The sequence below is a fragment of the Kryptolebias marmoratus genome, linkage group LG9 (assembly GCF_001649575.2).
Source record: "Kryptolebias marmoratus isolate JLee-2015 linkage group LG9, ASM164957v2, whole genome shotgun sequence".
Classification (NCBI taxonomy): Eukaryota; Metazoa; Chordata; class Actinopteri; order Cyprinodontiformes; family Rivulidae; genus Kryptolebias; species Kryptolebias marmoratus.
The window spans coordinates 12,682,511-12,701,591 of NC_051438.1; the positions used below are offsets into that span (position 1 = coordinate 12,682,511).

The 19,081-nt window shown below is 41.8% G+C and overlaps 1 protein-coding gene across 2 annotated transcripts in view; it reads left to right on the forward strand.

Moving 5' to 3' along the window:
- The first annotated feature begins 1,089 nt into the window (after nt 1-1,089).
- n4bp3 (NEDD4 binding protein 3) overlaps nt 1,090-19,081 on the forward strand; it is a 26,878-nt gene continuing 8,886 nt past the window's right edge. Inside the window, exon 1 of one of the 2 annotated variants that reach the window (XM_017426608.3) lies at nt 1,090-1,326. The gene's annotated coding sequence lies outside the window, so the exon portion shown is untranslated. Of the gene's footprint in view, nt 1,327-8,218; nt 8,594-19,081 lie in introns of those variants that run through there. The other variant, XM_017426609.2, reaches the window with a different exon arrangement.

Below are 19,081 nucleotides of genomic sequence, written 5' to 3' on the forward strand. Positions count from 1 at the left end.
AACAAGAAGTCAAAAAACTAAAACACACAAACGAAACTATTTTCCAAAAAGAAAACATGGATGTTAGTAATCTGGGACTCACTTTTGTATAAGAAATGCAAAGAGAAGCTCACTGTGGTTACCATGGTAGCATGTGTCTGTCACTCCCTGACAGCGCTCCTAAACAAAGAGGCAGGCAGAAATGCAGAGCAACAAGTAAATCTCAATCAAAAAATCACTTTGAAAAAATTGTAAGAAGCAGAAGCATCTGTGTTGGCATTATTTTATATAGAATAAATCAATTTAAACAGCCTTCACTTCAAGATTTTAGGAGAAAATTCTGAGCCCAGATACAGTGGAAGTCAATAAGAGTTTGGGTGTCTGGAGGAGTTGAGAGAAAACAATAAGTGTAACAGAAGTAAGAGACACTCTTGGGGGAAGAAGACAAAAATGCCTACGTTTTGATGATTAAGTTGTATAAGAAGCATATGTTTGTGGGAATAAAAAGAGTTTGCAAAAATTTGGAAAAGTTTAGACAGTTCAAGAGTTAGATTATGACATTGTTGCCCTCTAAGTTAAATATTCTGTGGCAAAATCCTTCAAAATCATAAAATCTAAACTGCAATGGTGGAAAAACTGTGTAAGTCCTCATAATATCTAAAAAAAGATCTAAAAAATCTAACTTTCTGTGACCCATTTCAAACTTGAATTTTGGTCCTACAGTGATGAAAAAAAAAAAAAAAAAATCTATCTATTAGTGCCTCTGATTTTCACAGACTATAGGAACTTTTAGCTTTCCTGTCATTTGTTCGGGTCAAAATTGTGTAAATTTGAGCAAATTTTGAAAAAAAGATTCAATATACACATTTAAATAACTCATTTCTGAAACATTTTTACACAATAAATCATTATAAATAATCAATCAGGGAAAGGTAGCTGAAGATTTGATTGAATTTATCTGTAGTTTCCCTGCAAAAAAGAAAAAAATCATAATTGTGCGCACTTTGTTAGTTTTGTCCGTAGGTGGCGCTGTAGTTCCTCTCATTGTGACGCCTCAGTGCAGCTATGGAAGGGGAGGGTGGGGGACAGGAGTGGGACAGCCTGCCTCCTGTGTTTCCTCTCACTCTGCTCTCTGCTGTTCAAACCTCTGGGAGGGAAAAGAACCAGTCCTGGTCTGCATCTCGTTCCCCCTCCGCTCGCAGCCTGGTCCAGATCCACTGTTCGCCTGCAGAATCTGGAGTGGGGAAATATCCTAAACAGCCACATTCCTTTTTTTTCTTTTTGCACAAACAAAACTGCAGCAGAGTGCCACTGTTGCTCAGAGAGATGTCCTGCACTCAGAGGATGGTGAGTTTTTCTGATCTCCCTCATGCAGGTCTGCAGCAGCAGCCCTGAGGGTTACTGCTGAGTTTATCATCTGTGCATTTCTACAACTTTATGTTGACTTTAGGGCTTAATGAGACAGTGATGCTCTCAACTAGGCAGGATCCTGTAAATCAGAACAAGTGTGGGAGTTTGCATTGTTTTTAAGTGTGTATTTAACAAAAAAAAAAAGGATGGAGCAATATATCTTTGCCTTTTAGTTCAGGTCACTCTGCTGCCTCAGTGGCCTCCAACGTTTCCCCTGAAGTCCACTGAAAAGAGTTTGTCCTGCACGGCTGTAAACGTCCGGGCTGAAAACTCCTGGAGAGTTTCAGAGACAGAAGCTGTTTCTTCTCCGAGTGTTTGAGTGTGTGTGTGTGTGCGGGAGTCCTGGGGGCTGCCAGGCTGTCGTCGTGGAGACCAGAGGCCACAGGTGACCTCTGACCTGAGGACTCAGAGCCTGGTGGTTAGGGCTCCGTGTTGACGTAAGTGAAGGAGAAAACCTGACAATAGGGAGACAATGAGTGTGCAGCCAGGCTGTGCGGTAAGCCACTCCTGTAATTTAGGACTAAGGAAGCGCTGATAGTCGGGTGAGGGCTCATTACTGCATGGCAATCACCGAGACGACTTAAACACTGCTTTGGGTTAAAGTCACCACACAAAAATGCTTTTTTTTTTTTTTCCCCCATCACTTCATATCACACATTTGTGACAGAGAGATGAGCTGTAACATTTCAGTTTTGTTGCTCGGAAGATTTGATTGATTTACTTCTTGTATCACCCCACTGAAACTGAGACAAATGAAGTTTAATTGTGCCGTAAACACAAGACTCAACAGCAGCTTTAGCTTTACCAGGTTATCCAGTGGAATAAAATACTGGTGACCATGTGCAGCCTACTGTATTTTTGACTATTTGGGTTTAAAATAAGATCTAGTCCTTTTAAAGCATTTTCTTTATCATTTCTTTGCTGTAAATGGAAACTTTCAGTGTGGAATTCATAAGCAGTCGACACAAGTTAGAGAGATAGAAGATAAGAAGAAACCTTAAAAGAGACCAAGTCAACATTTTTGGCACGTCTGGGAAAAGAAGGTATACTCTGAAAGGCCTAGACAGTTATGGAGGTTTCAGTGAGTAATTGTTGAGCAATGTTGAATCCCTTTAAAACATGTAGCCAGGTTCAAGGCTTTCCTGTAGTTTTTAGTCAATTTGGTGCCAAAGTTACTGGTTACCTTAAGCCTAACAGCAAAACTCAAGAACAGAAGTGTTTGATTTACTCACTTCTGGAGCAAAATTATCTGATCAAATTTTTTTTAAAAAAACAAGAGGAGTTTGGAAAAGCAGTGGAATGATTCATGGTCCAAAGCATTCCACATTACTTGTCAGACACGGTGGAGGAAGGTTTTTGTTATGGGCTTGTTTGGTTGCCAGTAGAACTAATTGTAGAAATGAGCATGTTTTTTTTTTTTTTTACTTGCTCAAGACAAAAGTTAAAAGATCCAAAAACAAGCAGCGGTGCTGTTCCGGCAATAATCCTTTAAGGGAAGAAGCTCAACATTAGATAATTTTTAAGGTCTGCAGACTTCAGTCAGTAATCAGCTGCTAAAGATTCAAAAGAATTGTAGCTTTTAGTATCAACTATTATTTTATTAGAATCCCAAAGAAGAGGCACTTCACAAACCCAAAACTGGACTGTTTGTGGAAAAGTGTTTTGTTGTTGTTTTGCAGTCCCATCTGTCACCTAAAAGTCTAATGGGAGCTTTCTGACGACAGTGTGTTCGCAGAGTCTGCCTCTCCAGTGCTCCTTGCTCAGCAGAGTCAGCCCCGACAGCTGATGTGATGTCTTCGTTCAGCTGTTTGAGCTCCCGGAGGGGGGATGTGAGCGCATGTGTATGTGCGTCCTTAAAACCCTGGCAGCTGATGAAACACTAATTCTGCTGACCGTCAGATGCCTGCTGACCATTTGCTTAGTAACCTAAAGATTAGAGGAGACAAACTCTGGTCCATCAAGCACCGTGATGTTGAAAGTCGTCCGCCTCTGCCCTCCCTGTTCCTAAAATGTAACTAAATGTTCTGCTCTGTGAGTGCTAAAGTCGAAAGTCAAACAATGCTGTGCTGGAGAGACAACACAGAGCTGTTCTGTAGCGTGTAAATGTACAAGAAGTCTGTCATGCATGCACAACCTAGCAGATGGTGAAGTGGGCAGAGCACATTTGTAATGACACTGAGCTCTTTGACAGACTTTTCCCTTCAGGCCAACCGCCCAATCAAACACAAATGAGCCGTTCTTCCACTCACTGATTTCTTTCCGTCCCATAAACTCTGTTTATTTCTCTTCTCAGGTGTTAGTTGCTCTTCTTTTCTTTCTGTTTTCTCACCACTTGCTCCTCCAATACCCCATTCTTTCCCTTCTGTTCTGCAGTTATTCAGTTATCTCCTAGACTTTTTATCATGGACAAGGTCGTGCCTAGTTGCTCAGAAGAGAAAGCATCCCGCTTTTACACTTAAACTCCTCGCCTTCATTCATTCCTCCGTCTGCCGCAGGTCTGATCTGCTCACTGAGCCACCTGTTGCTACGTTCACAGCCCGACAAGGCTGACATTCTGCCCCAGATGGAAACACATTTTCAAGCTATCAGAGATAAGAGCAACTTGTTTTGCTAATTCATCGCCGGTAGTGTAAGAGGAAAATGTTTGCTTGGTAAGTAGCATTCAGCAAATACAAATTACTTCTTCTTTACTGCACCAGATGGTTTTACAATACCAGAATGAAGTACGTGTGTGTGGTCCTGCAGCGTGATCGGGCTCAGGTTTAATTCTGATTTGCTTCACAATCACTCTGAGTCAGGTTGAAAATGCAACCTCTAACTGGGGCATTATCCAAGTCCCAAACGGAGAACACACCCGAGTTAATCTTTATCCACAAGTGGTAGTGTTTCCTCATTGATGAGGATTGATAATCTGAAGTGTTGCACTATTTCTGCCTGGTCTGTTTACCTAGAATTTAAGAAAACAATGGATTAATGAGTTAGGACGAAGTGGGATTTCCCCATCGCTTGTGGAGGTTAAAGGGGCACCTCAGGTAGTAACACTGTTGGATTAGGAGAGTCTGTTTGCAGAGTTAGTCATCCGTTTGAGAGCATATTAAAGTCTTGAGACAAAAATCAAAGCTGCAGTCAGTCAACGCCTTTGGCCCTTTGTTCTTTCCGTCCTGAGCGCTTTTGTCTGGCGTGGCGGTGGGACACATTCTGCTGGACGAGGCCGCCGCTGTCAGGGAGTGCCACTGCCCTTGGGATGTAGGGGGAGGGTCTGCAGGAATGTTTAAAGGAGTGGTACAAGTCAAAAGTTTAAGAGATTACCAAATGTTTCCCATCAGAACATTGTTCCAAGGTAAAATGATCAGTGTCCGTATATCTGTGGTGTTAATGTTGTTGCCAATCAGTTTAGGTAAGAAAAAGCTGGATTTATGTGTATCAGAAGACTGTCTCATTTCAACCTGTCCAACGAGCTAAAATTTATCATATCACACTTTCTACATCAACTTAAATGAGAACAATTTCCGTTTTGACTGTTAATGTAGGCCGTTATATTTTTGGAGCTTAAGTTCAAACTCCGCTGACGTTGGCTGCCAGATATCAGAAACAGTTTCCCACCGAATATCACAGGTTTCCAGCGCAGGTAACGTAAAGTGCTGAACATCACAGATTTCTGATGTGTAACAGTTTAGGTGTGAGCATGTGGGCATGGGTGATGTTGGCATGATGATGGGGTATATATCTTCATGTCCCACACACTCATTTCTGTCAATCATCTGTTCCAGAGACAGATCTGCTACATTCAGGATTTCTCTTTCAATCATGTGCTGAGGCCATTAGTTCCCTTTAAGAGTGACTGCATTGTTAGTTGACCTGACCTGACTGCTGAAATGTTTCCTTTCTGTGCTCCTAACCGTGGCATTATCTCACCCTGGGAATATTGGGTTGTTAACGACCGTTAGCGAGTCCGCCGTGTTGTATTCACCTCATCTCAGCCTTATCTTTCCCTCCTGCTTTATTGATCGGCCTTATCTCCCTGCGAGGAGCGCCTCCGCTCACCTGCCTTTTTATAGAAACCTGCAGCAATGTTTATCCTACGAATGTGCACTGGAATGAGTCGTGTGTGTGTGTGTGTGTTCGACCCGTCTCTTTCATTTAGTCCGATGAGTTGTAGTGTTGCGGAACAAAAGGCCAGGAGTCAAAGCCTTCCTCTGGTGAGTGGGCATTGTCGTCCTTTTTTTGTCTGCTCTGTTCTCTCCAGCAGCGTTTCAGTTTGCTGTCACATCCTGTGCTTTTACATAAAATCAATATGATGGTTATAAAGGTTGCAGTCAGTGAATGTGACCTGTTCGTGTTTCTCTCAGGTCACACAGGTAGAAAAAGCCGAGCAGCACAATGAAACATCGAACGTGTCTCTGTGGAAAGATTCGGGTTTCTTAAACAAATTAGGAACTGAATACTAATTGGTGATCTTCAGAGGAACTGGATGTGAATTTGTGACTTATAGACAGAACTGAAACAGCTGTTTTTAAGTCTCTGTTTCTGTTTATAATAGTAAGGCTGTTTTTGCTATATTTGGTAAGTTATCATTATATATATATATGCCACCAGTGTGATCATTCAAATAGACCCTTCTGTTGGATTTTACATCCAAAAGGGGGCTAAACTTGAATGAGGTCAAATGATGTAAACTTTTCTTGTTTGAATGAGACCGTAAGAAGTTGTTAGGTCTTCGTTTTCTGACCTAGTTTTCAAAAACCTTCAATACAACAAAAATGAACACGTAAGAGAAAAGCTTCAAACAGGCACCTCAAAACCACATGAACTAAAGTGCAAATTTTCTGTTTGGTCACATTTATAACAACAAACCATAAAAAGCTTCAAGTGAAATATTGTGTGAAACTCTCAGAGGCAAAAGTTCAGGATGTAACAAGAAAATTCACATCCCTATAAACTAGTGCCAAACCACTGGTAACCAACTGAGTGCTGTAGTTTGAGTCGAATGTTTTTCTGAGACGTTCAAATCCTGCAGATTTTGCTGGTGTATTATGCTGCTTCAGAAGGGATTTTCTCACCTTTTTCCCTTTGTTGCTGTTTGCATTTGCTTTGCATCACTTCCTGTTTTCGTTGACGTGGGTGAACCTGTGGAAATGCGGGGTTTAAGTCACAATGACATTACAGGTGCCGGCGAAGCATTCGAGGCACGTTTTGCAGATGATTGTGTTTGTTTAATGTGATCCTTGCGAAATTCAAACCACTGCCAGGGATGATAGATGAAACGAGTCATTTGCTTATTAATTTACCATGTCTGAATGAATTTACTTAGCTTTTGCTGTGCTCCCTGTCCCTCTCTCCTGATAATCATCAAAACTCTGAGCCCACAGGAGAGAGTGCTGCACTACAAGAGTGAGATATAATACTAAAGTCAAATTAGATGAACACAGCAAGAGCCGGTAACAATTAAAGGCCTGGTATTCCTTGAAGGAATGCAGATCATGTCAAAAGGTTAATAAGTTGCACATGAAGACACATGAATAAATACAACTCTCGCCCACACTCGTCTTACAGATGAGCTGCAGCGTCTTTTCCATCTACAGTTACATTCATTTTATGTAAAAGAAATGCTGTCTTCCAAATCCTTACAGCAGAATTTCTAAATGCCATGCCATGTTTTTTTTTTCTGAAGGAAACTGAGTTCAGGTGTCTGTCTGACACAGAAAATGTTACTTCTCCAGACAGACAGATTTATTCTCGTAGCCCTTTCCTGTAATGTTGTCCTCCTGAGAGGCTTAGGTAGAGGAAATGAGCTGCCTTATCTAGATCAGACGAGCTCAGTATCTTTAAATAGACTCGTCTCTCTCTCTCTCTCTCTCTCTCTGATGATTTTGCTTTGATTTCCATTTATTGATCTCCTGGTTGTCTCCCTATCTGCTGCCAGATTCGCTCCAGCTTCACCATCTTTCCGGTCTCCTGTTAGAGCCGTTCTCCTCAGCAGCCCGGAGACTTGCAAGTGCATTTCTGTGGAATCTGAGACTGGAAATGCCCGAGGGGCCCAGACGTAATAAAAGGGCCTCAGCGGCACCTGCTCAAGTGTTAAACTTGGCTGTGGAGCTTTGATGGGGTTATCCGCTCTTTTCATTTTTTTTTAAAGCTTATTTTCTTCCAATTCCCCCTGCACAGATCAAAGGGCAACATTAAACATTACATTCCTGCCCTGGAATGCCTTTAAACGCTTACCAGTCGCACCTTTTGGCTACTGCACACTGGTTAGGTGTTTTATTAGCTGAGAGTTTCTCCTGCCTTCCTGTCGGTGACGACTTTAAGAAGACTTCCTTCAGCCACATGATGAAGGCAGAAGAAAGAAGTCACTTTCTCCAAGTTAAGGAGCAGAGAACAATGTTCCTTTTCTTTTACTTCCTCAGATTTGAGTTATGTAACTTGATACGGGACAAAACCCATCCACTAACCCAGCCACAGAAAGGGAGGCTCACACTAAGTCCATTGTCCAGATGGTCCGCTCTGACCCAGCCCCCTACAGGTTCTTATTTTCTGCTTCTTCCTCCTTTCAGTACATGCTTGTTTTTCCTACCTTGGTCCTTCTTTGTGTTTTCTCTCTGCGGCTGCATTTTAACCCCGCTCTAATCCCTCGTCATTGTCCTCTTGCTGCAAAAGTTGTTGTTTTTGTCTGCTGAAGCTGGCACTTGTGTTTCAGTGCCGGGTCTGAATTCAATACCTCGAAGCCGGTTCACATGCGGGGCTTTTGTGTGCGGAACTGGAGGAACGAGTCCGACCACATCGGCCCCTGAGAGCGCTTCGAGTGTACACAAAAAGATGAGCGGGAAGGTGTCAAATAAACAGAATAGTGCAAATTTTCTCAGAGACAAGTCAACATTGACTTGAAGAGGACAGTTTAGCGTTTGGCTTTTTTTAAAATCCAAGTTCTCTTTATAAAGTGCTGATAATGATGCTGCTGTCTGGTAAAACTGTCCTCATGCTCCTATTTAAGTCAGTTTAGTTTTCTTTCTAAATCAAAGCAAAGTCATCCTGCAGGTCAGTGTTTTAGGGAGTTTCCTCCACCGTCTACGTACCTCCCAGCTGCCATCAAACGCTCCGAAGCAGGAAGCCATGTGGTTTAATCATCTGTAGGTGTCAGGCAGAAAGAGCGATCAGGGCATCAGGAGTGGAGACGTAAGTCCTCAGGTGGAAGAAAAACACTCAGGTAAACTGCTTTTAGATTCCTCTGGTGTTATTTCTACTGCCTTTGATTTTGTTGTGTGTGTTGTTGGTCAAAAACTCTCCGTTTTCCTATTCATGTGTTCGCTCTCATCTGGGAAGGTTTTATGTTTCAACATTCCAATTAGCTCAATATATTCTGAATTCAATGTGAATAAAAAAGGCTGTTTGTCAAAGAACAGTTTCTGTGGCAGACAGAGGAGGAAAGCGCTCTGATTGTTAATTACTTTAACAAAGCAATGCTTGTTTGCACTGGAGCTGGGCTGAAATTAGATCACTTTTTATCTACATCTTTCTCCTGGGCAAATAATGTGAAACCAAGCAGCAGCTTTGGGCTCCTAAATCACCTCTAACGCTGAATAAATATGCTAATTAATTGAAGTCAGTCTCTGTTTTTTAATTATGACATGCACTTGTTTTTTTCACATGCCAGGGGTTTTTGATTCCTCCAGTCAACCCTCTCAGTTTTCTTTTCTGTTTAGTCTGAGGATCTATTTTTGATCCAGGAATTCCCCCTGAGGACTGCTCATGACTTCCTGTTGTACACAACCCGATTAAATTTCATTAAGGTGACTTTTAGGCAAAACATTTCCATGAAACTTTGGGTAATTCTGCGTGATTTGGCATTTCTCAGCAGTTTCTTGCTATGAAACTTGAAGCCGGTTTGGCTGAACAAGCTGCAGTCGTTTCAGCCCCAACGGACAACAAACACTTCGTTTTATTTACACCAAAACTCTACAGGAGGAAAAAAGGCTGATTTTCTGACAGGTCGTCAGCACACAACAGTATCAGTGTTTATTACATGACGCACCCTGCTTGGTTCCTCCTCTGGTGTTCTGCATCAACTAAGATCCAATGAAACCAGCATTTGTTGATGGAGTGCATATTTCCTGTCGCCTTACATCCTCAGTCCTAAACAAAGATTTTACTTCAGCTGTTAGTGCTTGGAGTATCTGCTGGGGGTGAGTCTCAGCGACTACCACACCAAGTTTTAGCTCTGTATCTGTAAAATCAACTGAGTTATAGCCATTTTGTGGTGGCCATCTTGAGTTGGGTTGACTCCAACTCAGTTGTACATGTGCGTCCAATCATTGCTTTAATTACTTAATAAGTTGTAGATGTATCGCCGATGATTTCTTCCTAAGACTTTCATTAAAATCGGTCCACTGGTTCATGAGATATTTTGCTAACAGACAGACAGGGATGACGCCAACAGCTAATGACAAATTTTGAAGCAAAGATCTCGTGCTATCTGTAAACCCCTGAAGTATCTGACGGGGATGTGTCTCAGGTACAACCAAGGTTTTAGCTCAGTATCTGTAAAACTGACTGAGTTGAGTTTGCGAAAGAGGATTAGCTGTGGCGGCCATCTTGAATCAGGTTAACTCCAAAAGTGAATCAGTTGCAGATGCTCATCCAATCATTACTTTCTGAGAATTTCAATAAAATATTAGACAGACAAACATAAACACACTAACTCAGGCAGTTACATTGTCACCCACCTTTCATGGCGGCAGGTGATAACAAAAGCTTTCTGGTGTGTGTGTTCATCAAAGTATCAAACATCCTGTTTGTTCTGGTCTAAACTGGACGGACTGAATATGCTTCCTGCTTCTGAATGCTGATCGGTTTTTGACCGCAGTGCACACGGTTTGTGCTGAGTGTGTTGGTCCAACATCCCGGGTGTGTTTGGATGGATGCGTGCGCACTCGGCGGGGTCGTTGAGTGAAATCTGTTCAAGTGTGGGTCGGCGTGGGAACCGCTCAATTTCTGTCGCTGTAATCACAGAGCGGTGGGTGAATCTTACCTGAACCGTCCCAAGAAACGCTCCTCTCTGCGCTGCTTTTGCCTTTATCGGCTCAGTTTAACACTATTTGCACCACACTCGGATTAATTGCCCAAATGATCAGTCAATAAATTGTCCTAAGGGAGGTTCTTGTAGGAGTGCTTTGGGTAAAATTTAAAAAAATAAAAATGTTGTAAGCCTTCAGCAGAGAGAACTGTTCACATCGGCCTTATCAGTTTCCTGTCGGTTATGTAAATGTGTTGTGCGATGGAACATTAATAATTACACGGTGAGAAATGTAAGGAATGTAAGTTTGTTTCATCACATGGCTCTTTCTGAACCTCTGCTCATAGAAGCAGCAGCTGGCAAACACTTTCCAGGCTTCGCCCCCGAACAGGGTGAACAGGACGGCCATTTGGTTGTTTGCTTTCTCACAAATTCCTGTAAAGTTACGTAGGAAAGTCAGTGTGGTGTTATTTATAATCTTGTTAAATCTCTTGGCTGAAATTACAGAAAGTACAAAACATGTACACTGCTGAAAATCCTGTTGGAGGGTTATGCAGATTTATAGTTTTCATGATACTTTAACAACTAACTCAGTGGCTTATTGTTGATTATTGATTGACTGATTATGATATAGAAGATGAACATCGTCCTGATGAAGACTTTTTGTGTCCAATAAAGAGTCACTACAGATCCAGAGTTGCTAAAAACACACCTTTAGCACATCAAAGTAATTAAAAACAATTCCAAGTTTATGCTTTGATGCCTCAGTAGCTCTGCGGTGCCGGAAGAAACACAGGAAGTCAGAATTTAAGAGTTCCAAGTCAGAAAAATGCCCTGAGGCTGGAAATTTGACTCGTAAAGTCAGAGGTTTTTTATGAAACCCGACCTGAAAAATCCAATATGGCTGCCCTGCACATGACAAGTGGTGATCGCTGCAGTAAACGAGTCTTATTAAATCTCATATAATCTCATAAATACGTTATTAGCTCATATTAATAGTTAACCTGCTCACTGAGCACAACAGTTTGCAAATTCTCCTGAATTTTCTGAGTTGCAGCTTGAACACAGTTAGGTCAGGTGTGATGTCATTTCTAAATCCATGTTCTGACTTCAGAGGGAAACGAACCACAACATTAAAATAACTTGGAGTGACTAGAAGAAAAGTAGCCTTGTAGATGACTCTGGCACATTAACCATTGTGTCTATGCTATACAGAGAGTTTGGACTTTTTGAAGTTCATGTCAACTCTGTGGAGTTGCTTTTAGTAATCAGTATCTTACCTGCAGTATTCAGTTTGGAAAATCAGGCTGAAGGTCTTTCAGGAAGACCAGCTTACTGCTCGTCACAACGTTGTTTGAATTCGTATTAGTATTTTATTACTATGTATTGTATTAGTACATCACATTTTTAATATTTATTGCTTCATGAGATATTGTAACTGCACTGATCTTTACAAGGGGCATATGTTGGTGGCACTGTATTCTCCAAATGTTTATGAGGTGTTTTTATTGTTTAAATGTTTTGTTGTTGTTTTTTTTTTTTTACATTTTTAGGGCTTCACAGTGGCGCAGTGTTGGTACTGTTACCTTAGTACTGGAAAATTCTGGGTTTAAAACTTTCTGAGAAGAAGTTGGAAGTATTCTGGTTTCCTTTCAGAGTCCAAAAGTATCCAAATTAGGCTGATCAGAGATTTTAAATGAGCTCTAGGTTCGAGTTCCAGGGTGTCCCCCGCCGCTCGTCCACTGACCGCTGCAGGTAGACTCCCACTGCCAGTGAATTGGATGCATATTTTTTCTAATTGTGCCTCTGTGTTGTTTTACTGTAAATATTGTGAACAATGTGTTGTGTTCTTTAGTCATTTGCAATGTTTGGATGGGATTGCTCAATGGCTTATTTAAAATGGATTGTAAAATGTTGGAACATGTTCGCCTGATGAAGGTCTAGCCAACAAAACATTGCTAAAATTAATTTCTGCTGCAGGAGTGGTGTTTTGCTCTATTATTAAAGACACACCTGTTTTTTTGCCATGGTCTTGAGCCAGAAAAGGGTAGAGTGCCTTCTCCGGGTCGGGGAAGATGTCCTGCCCCAAGTGGAGGAGTTTAAGTATCTCGGGGTCTTGTTCACGAATGAGGGAAAAATGGAGCGGGAGATCGACAGGCGGATTGGTGCAGCGTCTGCAGTGAAGCAGGCGCTGTACCGATCTGTCGTGGTGAAGAGAGAGCTGAGCCAAAAAGCGAAGCTCTCGATTTACCGGTCGATCTACGTTCCTACCCTCATCTATGGTCACGAGCTTTGGGTAGTGACCGAAAGAACGAGATCGCGAATACAAGCGGCTGAAATGAGTTTCCTCCGCAGGGTGTCTGGGCTCTCCCTTAGAGATAGGGTGAGAAGCTCGGTCATCCGGGAGAGACTCAGAGTAGAGCCGCTGCTCCTCCACGTCGAGAGGAGCCAGTTGAGGTGGCTCGGGCATCTGGTGAGGATGCCTCCTGGACGCCTCCCTGGTGAGGTGTTCTGGGCACGTCCCACCGGGAGGAGGCCCAGAGGAAGACCCAGGACACGCTGGAGGGACTATGTTTCTCGGCTGGCCTGGGAACGTGGGAATGTGTGTGTGTGTGTGATGTCTGAAGGGTAAGTAGATGTCACCTAAAACAACAAAAAGGTCAGCCACATATCCCCACGCTGCTCACACTAATCTGTCTTTATCTCAAACATGCACATAAACACACTCCCAGACTTTGAACCTGTAACCTTAAAGAGGCGTTAATCTAAACAAACTTTGGGATTATTCCAATAATCCGTTTAGCCTGACAAATTGAGGATATTGTAACAAAACGGCATCTTTGCAGAGCATCGCTTATGGTGGAGAATAAGGGTGGAAAATGTCCTTAAATAGCACCGATGATGCATTTAGGGCAAAGAGAAGAGCTTGTGAATGTGCTCCCCTGGGCGTTCTCTTCTTACAGTGAAGCATCTTTATGTAACATCAGTCAGAGCCCAGATCGATACGGTTCTATGAAGCAGCAGTGAAACCACTCACTCCGGATAACACTAGTCAGAGCCAATAATTGAATTGTGTGCAGAAATACAATATTGTTCAGTCAACACAGGTGGTAAAAGCCTAACGAATTGAAAGAGAGGAAACCCACCTCAGCCGGTTTGACACCTGACAGATGAATTAATGATTTTAAAGATTACAGCAACCAAACTGTTTTTACTGCAGATTAGGTTTATTTTTTATTCTTCAGGTCAGATCAGCCATGATAGTAACGGGGGTTTAGGGTTATAATCTATTTACTTGGTGCATTTCAGTGCAGCCATGAAGGATTCTAAATGGATTTATAAGTATCAAAAATAAACTTTTACTTAACGGTAATAGCGTCATGTTGAGAAATGCAACCGGTTGAGCTCTGAAGTGCAGAAGTGCAGCATCCGGACCGTTCATGGTGTGTACACAACAGAGACGAGACACACAAGCGGCACCTTCTGCACTGAAAACCAGTGTTTGGAAGAACTTCTGCTTCTGTGAGGTTAAAGGGAAAAAATGATGTTTACAAGAACCACACTGTATGCAAGTTGTGTACGTGTTTCCACCCGAAGGAGGAGGAAAAACTGCCGGTCATCATTACAGGAAGCATCTGGGCTGTTGGCGACTTGATGGCGAACTGCATTCACAAGGGGCCCTCCAAAGTGTATCGGAACCTTTGCAACAAAATAATGCGTGCAGCTTAGGACATAGTCTTTTCAAGAACACCATAATAGGTTATTTTCAAAAATTCAGCGCAAACATTCAGTGGTTGACTTTTGAGTCGCCAACCAGCCTCCAACCATCAAATACTACCTTTAGTTGCAGACTTTGGAGCCATGATAAACATGATGATCATATGTCCGAGAGACTAACACAGCCATTCCCAAACTCCATCAGGGCCATAATCGAAGTCAACGCTGAAGAAAGCGGGTAAGATAGCTCTGACGTGTGATGAGTAGACGTCCATTGCCATTGATTTTTATGTGACTGTGTTCATTATTTTGGCTCCTTTTTAAGTCTGATGATTATGTTTGAAAGAAAACCATTTTATACTGTAGTCTAGAGCAAAACATTTAGTTTCTTTTAGGTCTGAGAGTTCCTATGCTCAGGATTTTGAAGCTTTACAGTCATTTTATAATTGTACCTTAGCCCTCTGAGTCTAATCAAACCGTGAGTTTCCTAAAGACTCCCACCCCTCATAGTGACCCCTTGAGCCGAATCATCATCACAATCACCTTTTGACAATGATGGTAATTACATATACAGTATAGTGCCAAAACATTTAAACCAGACAGACTTTTAAGTCATCTTTTTTAAGTGGTCTTGATCGTTAGTTCCTCTGGTTTTCTGGAGGTCTTTCAAAGTGTTTCTTTAAGCATTGACAGCATTTTATGCTGTGTGTGCCTAAAATCTAAGAAAAGTGGACAAGAAGAGGACAAAAAATGCCAAGACCCCCCAAAAAACCAATCTATCTACAGCAGATGAGCAGCATCCTGATGAGTCCTGAGAGATGCACCATCCTTCAGTGGATTGACTGGATGCCAGGTTTTCAGCTAATTGCTGTTTTGGGAATCATCTTGTTGGGGCTAAAATGCTATTTTAGGTATCAAGCTGTTTAATCACGAGTAATTTTCATAGTTTTAACTAAAGAAACATGCACAAATTATATTTTTGCGGCAGGCTGCTGGTAACAAAATGTCAGGTCAGTTGAAATTTGGTTCCTTGCTCAGCTGTCTGTTTTGTGTCAACACAACGCTGCTTTATCCCTTGAGTTTAGGAGCCTTCTTATGCCTGAATCATTCACAGGTCAGGGTGAAGTGGCATACCAATTAAAAACACAAACACTCCTCTGAAATTGGTCAGGTACAGGACTGAAAATGAGTGAAAAAGCAGCTGAAATCTAAAAAAATGCTGCTCAAGACCATTTTCACAGATTTGCAAAAAAGCTTTGCAAACCTAATGAAATAAGGGATGACTTCACACTTTTGGATTTGGATATCAGATATAATGTTGTTCAATTTAGCTGTACATTTGCTTTTTTGCATCGAGAACAGCCTTCGGTAGACACTGGAATAAAATAAATTTCAAAAACAAGCAAGCTTTATCTGCATTTCTGCAACCCAATGATGTCTTTGTCTGACAATGTGGCTGTATTGTGCTTATGATTAATGATACAAGCTGCACCAGTGTTTCCTAAAATGCAGCACTTGGAAAATGAAACGTCTGCTCTTATCTGCCTGTTCAATAGCAGTCTGTGTCTGCAGCTAGGGCTAAATATAACCTTCAACCTTCGTAAAGACTGGAGTAGTCATCGTCAATGGGGACAGTGTGAGACTGAACACTGCGCCTTCAGCTTTAGCACCACCGTGTCCAACCACCGGTGAATTATGGCCCACATTTCACAGACACGCTGCCCGTTCTCTCAAGTGGCGTGAAGTAGAAGTTGACCTTCGAGGGAAATCTGCTCCCTCTGAAAACAAGGAACAAGAACCACAGGAAAGCTTGGACAAAATATCCATGAGTCCAATCAGACATCACTGTAACATGTGATGATAAACGTCAGAGGCACGAAGGAAGCAGCATTTAATTACAGATTAAAGCATCTTCAGGTTCTGTTGAGAGAAATAACAACTCCCCGATTGCCTCCCTTCCATAATGACAAAGCTGCTAACAATTACAGACTGCTGGTTGGCACTCCTCTGCTGTCCTGGCCCCACAGCCAGAGGCACTGACTTATTACATCCTGGTGTGTAATGTTAGAGATCTTCTTTGATTCGTGGTTACTAAAGGTCCTTTGTGATCAACATCCTCAAAGCAGGATGATATCAAAGGTAAGGCATACTCAGTTCAAGAAATATTAGAGTACATAACAGTACTATAACAATGAACATGATTCTTTTTTTTATAAAGAATATGATACCTGAATGAAACTGTCAGATTTTCCCAAGAAAAAACAATCTGTGGTCCTCACTGAAACATTTGAAAATTTCTCAATTTTTTTCAACAAACCAGCTGGTTTGTTTGAAATTATTCAGTATATAAAAGCAGCTTCCTTAGACAAATGCATATCATTCTCCACCTTACATGCCAAAGTTTTATGCAGAGATCTCTTGCAATCAGTAAGTGCTCAGAGTATGTGTTGTGAATGACTCTCAGCTACTACCGCACCAAATTTTAGCTTAATTACTGTAAAACTGACTGAGTTATAGGCATTTGTGTGTTTAAGGTCAATTACCTTCGTCTAGAAAAGTTAATCGGTTGTAGACGTACATTCAATGATTCTTTCATGATAGTCTCATTAAAATCCATCCAGCGGTTCATGAGATATTGTGCTAACAGACAGACTGACAAGCAAACACAATGCAAGATAAACTGGTGTAAACTTTGCTGTTTTTTGGTGCCCAGGTAATGGTACCTTCACAGAACAGTTAGTTTTTGTGGATGTTTGTTAGAGAGACACATGTGGTAAAACAAACTAAAACTGTTCACTTGGTCTGAGTGGAACTTTCTTTTTCCAGCCATCCATTTTCTGCCACTTATTTGTAGTTTGGTCTCAGAAGCATCAGGTTTAGGAGGGAAACCCAGACAACTGGTTGGATTGGAAATGTCCTAACACAAAAACATCACAGGATCACCTCCCAGCTGGCGCCTTTCTGCGTGGTGTTTGCATGTTCTCCCTGTTTCCTCCATGAACTCTGGTTCCTTCCCACAGACTCGAAATTATAATTAGTTGAGAGTATAAATGGTCGTTTGTCTTGTTTGTCTCTACGTGTCCCTGCGATGGACTGGCGACCTGTCCAGATTGTACCCTGGATGGATGGGTTTGAACCTTTAAAGAGAAAACAAGGACAGGTTTAGGTCTTCAAACGGGTAACAATGGGATCTGTTGGGCTCCATGGCTAAATTTCAAAATTACAGGCAATACATTTTTTATTATTACCATCCTTATCATTTAAAAAAATAGCAAACTACAATGTGGATGAATATTAAGCTGTTGTTTCTGTTTTTTTTAAAATCGACCTAATGAAAATTCTTATCAGCCAATAAGAAACGCGAATTGTTTGTCTTCTATTTTGCAGAGCTGTCGGTGAACACTGTTTTTGAGTTTTAGCCGATGTGATGATCAGACAGTTGTGTTTTCCACAACTCGCAGCTGTGGGAGCCTCTCTGGCACGGCTTTGATGGCGCTTATATAATGTTAACAGCATGTGCTTGCGTGGGAGTGTTGGATGTAACCTCCAAAGTTACCCCACGATCGTAAACAAAACTTTGATCGCAGGAGAGAAAGCACACCGAGGCAGGAGGGCAGGAGGATCAGGTGCTGCTTTTTATCTGGAATGTGTCGAGTGACAAGAGCGCACACAGGAGTGAGTGAGCGTCCGTGGGAGTGGGAGCCTTTTTTTTTTAAATTTTTGGGCACGAAGAACCTGACGAGCCCGAGCTTGTGCTCCGTCAGGCATCTTTGGAATTCGGCTTCCTGGTCCTCGTCTCTCCTCTGTGTCAGTCCTGGCGCAGAGGTTGAAATGTTCCCTCTTCACCCTCAAGCGTTTCACCGAAGGCTCACGAGAGACCTGATTACAGCTTACAAAGGCACTCTGTCCTTGAAGCACTCCTTTTGAGGGCTTTTTGTTTTCTTAGTAATTGTAGTGAGGCGATAGCTGTGCATGGCCCTGTGGAGGAGTTAGGATACTCTGAGTAAGCAGACAAGTCTCACTGGATCGAGACAAAAAAACGTTTTTAATGAAACCAGCGTTCCTTGAAGGGATGCATGTCGTCTGCCTTAATGCCTTAATGCACAAGTTTTAAATAAAGATCTTGTGCAATCTGTTGGTGCTCAGAGTATGCAATGAGAAACTCATCTACTACCACATGACATTTGAGCTCAATATCTGTAGAAATTACTTAGTTATAGTCATTTTTGTGTTTACTAAGGTTGATTGGCTGTGGTGGCTATTTTGAATCGAGTTTACTCCAAAAGTTAATCAGTTGTAGAGATCTGATGATTTCTTTATGAGAGTTTCATTAAAACCTATCCAGTGGTTCATGAAATATTTTGCTAACAGACAGACTATTGAATACACAGACACAGGCAAAAATGTTGCCCTATGATAGCAGCAATGATGCTAAGCTATGATGTTTAAGGCTCACAAAAGGTGCCCAGATAGTAATTTTTTTTTTTACTAATTAATGCAGTAAATTTGTTAAATTTTCATCTTTGAGGTGTATTTTTCTTTAACAAAGTGTCCATCTGAAACATATATTTATTATGTTCTGTATAAAAATATTTGCCATTTTCACAGCACTTCTAAAAATAAAAAGTTCATCACTGCTCTGAAAGAGCCGTAACAAAAATAATCTACACTTTTCAGTTAAAATTTTAACTGCTCAAGGCTGGCATGCTTTGATCTGTGTGTGTGTATGTGTGTGTGTATGATTTAAGGAGGTGGGTTGTATTTCAGGGACCCTTGGCCAGACTCGGTCAGGCTGTAAATCTTCCCGGTTCACTCGGGCCCATAAACCAGGAGGCAATTACGGAAAACAACTGGATGCAAGATTTCTGGAGTCTCGCAGGATTTGTGGTCACAGCGGCCTAAATGAGCGTTTGCCCAAAACGAATTGTTTTACCTCTATCACCTTTACCCCCCCCCCCCCCCCCC